Below are 7381 nucleotides of genomic sequence, written 5' to 3'. Positions count from 1 at the left end.
CCGATGAGATGTCTACATGACACTCTACCCTTTGTCACTCGTGACAAAAAGGGGGAGTAGTTTTGGGTAGTTTTGGGCTATGAGAGTAGTCATCTTAGGGGGAGAGTTAGTATAGGACATTTTTGATAGGGGGTGTTGTTATACTTGAGGGATGTAGTGAGGCTATATGTATTTTTTTCTTTCTTATCTCTTAGATATACATTGGTCTTGTATATGAGGTCCTTTGACCATTTTTACATACATTGTACTTATCTCATATCTTATATATGTTGATGTATGTTACTTTCACCTCTCTCTTCATGTGTTGTTTCTTTTCTATCTCTATACACATGTTCTTTATATTTGTATGCAATCTATTATTTCTGTTTCACACTAAGATACCTTGATGAGTTTTGTTTAAAGTGTTTCAGAAATACAGGTTGTCAAAGTCTACTTATCATAAGCTCTCTTCTTGCAAAGTTTTTCAAGAGTTTGTGTTAAGATAGATTTTATTGTATTCAACAACTGAATATGAGTTGAGTGATTTATGACTTCTCTCATATGCTCATTTGTTTGTTGTGGTTTTGTCACGGATTGCCAAAGGGGGAGATTGTTAGGACATATATGTTTTAACTTGTTTAAGAACATATGTCACTTAGTTATGTAAATTGGCTAATCCTTTGACAAAACGCACTCTGCTTGTAATTGGGTAGTTCTAGGTGTTTTTAATACTTCAAGAAACAATGTTTCAAGGTCAAGTGTTGAAGTCATCAAGTCTGTCCAAGAGTAAGCAAGTTGAATGCAGAATTTTTAAAGCTCGACACCTCTCGATAGCTACCTCGACACCTGCTATCTGTCGAGAATTAAAAAGTCAAATTCCAATCTGATTTTCTTGGGATCCGTGAATATGTTTTTGGGCTTTCTTTTCTTCTAACCCTAAACATATAAAAGGATTATTTTAAGTGCCGTTTTGGGTGAAACAAGTTGTATTATCATTGAGCAATCTCTGTCTATGCAAATTGTGCTCAACAGACAAGGTTCTTGACCTAGTTCATCTTCCATCAAGAAGTTGTTGTGTATTTGCACCATAGGGTTTTGTGACCAAGCATCTTCCTGCTATTCATCACGTGGATGAACTGAAGAACTTTGCAGCCAACCATTCTTCCTCAAGTTGGTGTTCTGAAGTCGCGCACTTGGATCCGCGCATTGGTTAGTCATGTACTTGGGAGCCGTGCATCAAAGGTGGAGACTGTCACTACAGATCAAGTCCAATTAGGTATTGGGGTAAGGGTTCAACTGTAGGTTGGTAAGGTACTTGGGATTCCTTTCTTGTAACCGCTTGATTTGATAATAGTGGAGTTTCGGGAGTGGTGACCTGAAAATCACCCGGTGGGGTTTTTGCCATTAGGGTTTTCCCCATTCGTAAACAAATCACCGTGTCATTTATTTTTTCCGCTGCATATTTACCTCATCCTCTGATGGATACTATCTTTCCCAAGCTAAATATGCTTCTGATCTCCTCTCCAAAGCAGGTATCACTGACAACAAGACTGTTTCCACTCCTTTGGAATACAATGCAAAGCTCACACCCTTGGATGGTGAACCTATCTCTGATGCTACTCGCTATCGTCAGTTGGTTGGTAGTCTGATCTATCTCACTGTTACTCGTCCAGATATTTCACATGCAGTGGGTATGGTTAGTAAATTCATGGATGCCCCTCGTTCTGTCCACTATGCTGCTGTTCTTCGGATTCTCCGTTATGTCAAGGGTACACTTTATCATGGTCTTCACTACTCCTCTCGGTCTTCTCTTGAGCTTCATGCTTATTCAGATGCGGACTGGGCAGGTGATCCGACTGATCGATGCTCTATCACAGGTTTCTGTTTCCTGTTAGGTACTTCTCTTGTCTCATGGCGTAGCAAAAAGCAGGATGCTGTTTCCCGTTCTAGTACTGAGGCTGAGTATCGTGCCCTTGCCGACACCACCTGCGAGCTTGTCTGGCTTCGCTGGCTCTTGGCTGACATGGATGCTCCACAGCCCACTGCTACTCCTCTTTATTGTGACAATCGTAGTGCTATCTACATTGCTCATAATGATGTCTTCCACGAACACACCAAGCATATTGAGATTGACTGCCACATCACTCGCTAGCATCTCAAGAAAGGCAATCTCAAGTTGTTCTCCATCTCATCTGCTGACCAGCCTGCTGATATCTTCACCAAGTCTCACCCACCTGGTCGTCTTCGAGATCTTATATCCAAACTCTAGTTGGCTTCCTCCTTGCCACCTCGAGTTTGAGGGGGGATGTTAGTGTATAGATTAGCCCATTGGGCTTAGCCTAGTATATTACTTGTACTATACTTCTATTACTTGTACTGTATACATACCTAGCCTATATAAAGGCTCTCTTTTGTACATTGTTTTACACATAATATTATACTGACTATTTAGCCATTCTCTCTCACCTTATATTGTTAACATATATGATATAGTTGTTTTGGAAAAAAAAAATCATTTGTTCGCCTGTTTAGGGAATCGAAAACCATGGACTCTGGAGGGCTGTATTACTATATGGTCCACCTGCAACAGGTAAGAACCTTCTAGCAAAGGCAATTGCAGAAGAAGCAAAATCAACTTTCTTTAGGTAATATATATGTATATATTTTTTTAAAACCAATACCAACACATAAACACATAGCAAGCAATTGGATTACAATAATTGACGACGAAAGAATTATACATGGCAAGAGATATAAAAGAATTATGCATATATATATATATATATATTGTACGTTGTAAACGTGAAGGGATTAGAAATTAGAATGGTTAAACCTTTTCATTAATTGACTTTTCGTGGTTGCCTTACTTGAAATAATTTTACCACTGGTGTAAATTCTATAGTTGGTAGTCACATGATTTTGTAAACGGATGATGATAAAAATTGCTTTCAGCATATAAAAAAAGAAAAAAAAAAAAGAAAAAAGAAAAAAAAAAAGAATGAGTTACGGTAAGTTTTGGTGGTCCTATTCAGTTGTTTATGTATTATTTCTGATTAATTATATACCATCATGGTGTTTTCTCCCATCATGAACTTGGGAATATAGCTTACAAGTAACATGAAAAAGATCCTGAGTGGAAAATTAAGAACGAATACTATTTCTAGTATTCTAAGGCCTGCATTTTATGGATTCGTTATCTGTTATTTTGGAGAAATTATAAGATCCACATGGTAGACAAATGATGTGGTCTACTGTTCCACTAAAAAACTTCCACTTGTTTAAAATTGTTAGTTAGAAAAATTTTTTAAACAGAAATTAATTACTGACTCAGCAATTTTAAACAAAAAGAAGTTTTTTAGTAGAATGGTGGACTATATCACTTGTCCACCAGAAGACTCTATAATTTCTCATCATTTTGACACTGAATACATGGATATAGGTGGTATTGAGATATATGGAATCTGTTTTTTTTCCTCTCTTTTTCTCAATGGTGTTGCCTTACGTTGATCATTTTGAGTCACCAAAAATGTTTCCATCCTAAATACCTTTTCATGCCTGTATTTACAGACTTCCTATAATCCAATGATTCATATATGTTAGTTATTGTTTCTCTTAACATTTTCTGGAACAGTCCCATGGCATCACATGACATGTAAGATTGATGTGCACAAAAAATATATAAAAAAGGTACTTTTATATTTGCATTTTAGCATCACTTTTATGCTATTTTGTAACTGATTATAAGTTGTCATTGTTTATAGGTAATAAAGGATTTACATACGTTTACCAAAAAAAAAAAAGGAAGGATTTACATACAAAATGAGGCTAGGCCAATTTTCAAGCTAAGTTAAGACCCAAGTGTGAAGCATGAAGTAGAGATTCAGCCCAAAGTAAACATCCAGCCCAGACGTGAATTCAAGAGAAGACCAAAAACAAAAAAAACAAAAAAACAAAAAAAAAAAAAAAAAAAAAAAAAAAAAAAAAAAAAAAAAAAAAAAAAAAAAAAAAAAAAAAAAAACCAANCCTATGTGCCTGTGTGGCATACTAATATCGGTATGTGTACAAATTCTAACAGAAAGTTCACAGAAGTTTGCCCCTTTCTACTTGTGAAAACTACTTGCACCTGATTATGTGCCATAGAAAAGTTTGACTGAACTGGGAATATTGGAAATGCTTAAAAGAGATGCAAGTTTGAAAGTGATAAAGAACGATTGGAAATGGATGACAAGTTTACTGAGGATTCTTGTATGATATCAACTTCATCTCAAGTCCATTGAAGAGTTATTTTGCTCTTTAGTTACATATCTTGTGTTATATTTTGTAATTATTTTCTTAAGCTTCGGATTTGGGCTCTCAAGTTAAAGCTTTTTGTTCTAAGGCAACATTAATATAGAGTAATTTGATGGTGTTGATTGATTCAATTTAGTGTACTTTTATGAATTAATCAAAATTGCTCTATGAACATGACATCGTCGTGCGCTAGCTATTCAGTTGTAACGTCATGTTGTAGATAATATCAAACTTGCTGCACCAACTCACAATTGAAAGGCAGGGTACTGACACCTGAAGCACTAATAATATCAAACATATCATAGTTAGGTTGATCCAACCACTGGTGAGACAGAGGATGATGGTGTTGAAGATGAATACCAGCTAGAGGACCTGGAGGTTGTAGCAGTTGATTACATGTTGAAAGTGGGAGACTCCAAATTCAAAAATGCATGGGAAAGCATGGGTGATGACTGTTTCCCATGCATTATACTATTACTAGCAGGGGATATTTTCTCTCTTTTATTTTTTTTTGGGGGGATGGGGTTGAATCTTAGTATGTAAAGAGCAACAACTTGCAAATTGCAATGACCTATGCATTACTGGACAGTTTAACAAGTTCATGAAATTTTCTGTTTTGCTTGGAGGGATGTTACATTCTAAAACAAATAGAACTGTTTTGAAAAAAATAATTATACAAATTAACACTGGGATTAAGTGAAAATGCCCAAATAATACCACCTCTGAGTTCTCAAGGTTACCATATAAGTTGGGTGCTAAATGAGTTATGATGCTGGTGATTTTATAAACAACCTTTCCATATACCACCCCACTTTTGATCACATGTAAGTATTAAAAAACCTTGGGCATGTCATAATATAATATAATATAATAATGAAGGGAGGTGTAGGGGGAAGAAAATCAACCAATTGGGAAAAAATATATATATATATATATATATAAAATATTGTGAATTTCTTCAAAAACCAAAAGAGAGCCCAAATCCGAAGCTTAAGAAAATAATTACAAAATATAACACAAGATATGTAACTAAAGAGCAAAATAACTCTTCAATGGACTTGAGATGAAGTTGATATCATACAAGAATCCTCAGTAAACTTGTCATCCATTTCCAATCGTTCTTTATCACTTTCAAACTTGCATCTCTTTTAAGCATTTCCAATATTCCCAGTTCAGTCAAACTTTTCTATGGCACATAATCAGGTGCAAGTAGTTTTCACAAGTAGAAAGGGGCAAACTTCTGTGAACTTTCTGTTAGAATTTGTACACATACCGATATTAGTATGCCACACAGGCACATAGGGGTCTAAAAAAATACTGCTACAAACAAACTTTAAAAAAATAAAGAATCCGCCTATGTTGATGGAAGATAAAATCAACACCAAACATGAATCAATGTAATTGAATGAGACTTTTTTTTTTCTTCAGTACACTAACCCCTCCCCTCTTTTGCATTTTTCTTCGATCCTATTTCCCAAAAAATAACTAATGCTACAATCTATTTGTTTCGATGGAAAACTTTATGCAAAGATAATTTTTCAATGTTTGGTAGCATCAGAAAATGAGTCAAAGAAAAACTATTTTTGGATAATCCCTCCTCTCTCTTGTGTTTTTCTTCAATCCTATTTTCCATAAATTAACTAACGCTGCGCTCTATTTGTTTTGATAGAAAACTTTGTGTAAAAATAGTTTTCTATGTTTTTCATTATTTGGTAATATTAGAAAAAATAAGTAAAAGGAAAACTATTTTTGGTTAACAAAAAAAGTATGGCTTATTTTTTAGAGATTGTTTTCCATTAAATTAGGTGATTGTTTTTCAACTTATTTAAGTTTGCTACCAAATATAGGAAAATGAGTGTCATGCCCCAAACCAAAAAGGGTCCAAAGCATGAGAAATACATCCCAAAGGTACCTCTAAATTTTTCCTTTTTATAAATTCAACCCAAACAATTCATACCAAGTACCAACATTAAGAATTTTTCATAATTATTTCATTAAAGATACTCCCAAAGTAAGTCAGAAATCTATGCAATAATTACAAGGACTATTGACCACAAAATAATGGAGGTCTAAATAAATATAATTATATATCATTAAGTTGTCCTATTAGTGGAAATAGAGTCATAACCACTATTAGATACAAAAGAATGAGTCAAGTCTACTCTAGGATGTACATTATTTAAATATCACCATTACAAAGTCCAGCCTTCATTAGTAGTTAATTAGTCTAAGTACTACTAGCCACAAATACCTGTCTCAAAATGATCGTTGCCTACTTTGAAAAATGTTTGTAAAAAAATTGGATGAGATAGAGATCAGTAAGTAGCATAATCAATAGAGGTAGGGGAAATGCAAGTTTTATGATGATAAACAGTTTACAAAGTTTGGGAAATTCTAACTGAATACTGCAAGATCATTTTTAATAATAATATGATGACAAGAATGATTAAGTAATGAAATGTAAAGCTTCTCAAAATAAATACCAGGAAACTATATAGTATAATCTGTGAGCACTAACAATATAATTTCCAAAGCCATAAAATCTAGCAAAAGGTAAATTATCACAAAGATACCACACTACCATATAGACCGGTCAGGGAAGCCTCTCATTCGCAATTGGCATGATATTGTCATTTTTGGTATGTAGTCTCTTGGCCCCATGGGCAGCAGCTTCACCTATACCCTCAAAATTTTGTCTCTTTTCTCATGGACAGCAGGGAGAATGCGTCAAATAGGACATCTTTTGCTTGTGGTCTTTTGACCCCATCGGCAGCAGTCTCACCCATACATAATCAAGGAACCTCTTCCCCCTATGGGCAGCCGGGAAGAACATGTCATCCAAAGTGAAAGGATACTGAATTGGATCTGACATCATTGTCATAAAGACTTTGGAAATCAAATTGGGTGATCACCGAGAAATCACACATGGCATGGAGTTAAAACAACATAAAACTCACAAGTTACATGTACTTTCAAATACATAGTTTATATCCAAGTAGTTTTAGAAAAACGTTAAATAATCAAAATTTCCATAATGTTTGTAAGCTTTTCAACTTCAGTTTTTGTCGAAAAGATTTTCTATCAATTTTGGAAATAATGCAAGAGAAGATAA

The sequence above is a fragment of the Quercus suber genome, unplaced genomic scaffold (assembly GCF_002906115.3).
Source record: "Quercus suber isolate HL8 unplaced genomic scaffold, Cork oak 2.0 scaffold_182, whole genome shotgun sequence".
NCBI classification, from domain to species: Eukaryota; Viridiplantae; Streptophyta; class Magnoliopsida; order Fagales; family Fagaceae; genus Quercus; species Quercus suber.
The sequence above is the reverse complement of the archived record's forward strand: the minus strand, read 5'-3'. Positions refer to the sequence as shown.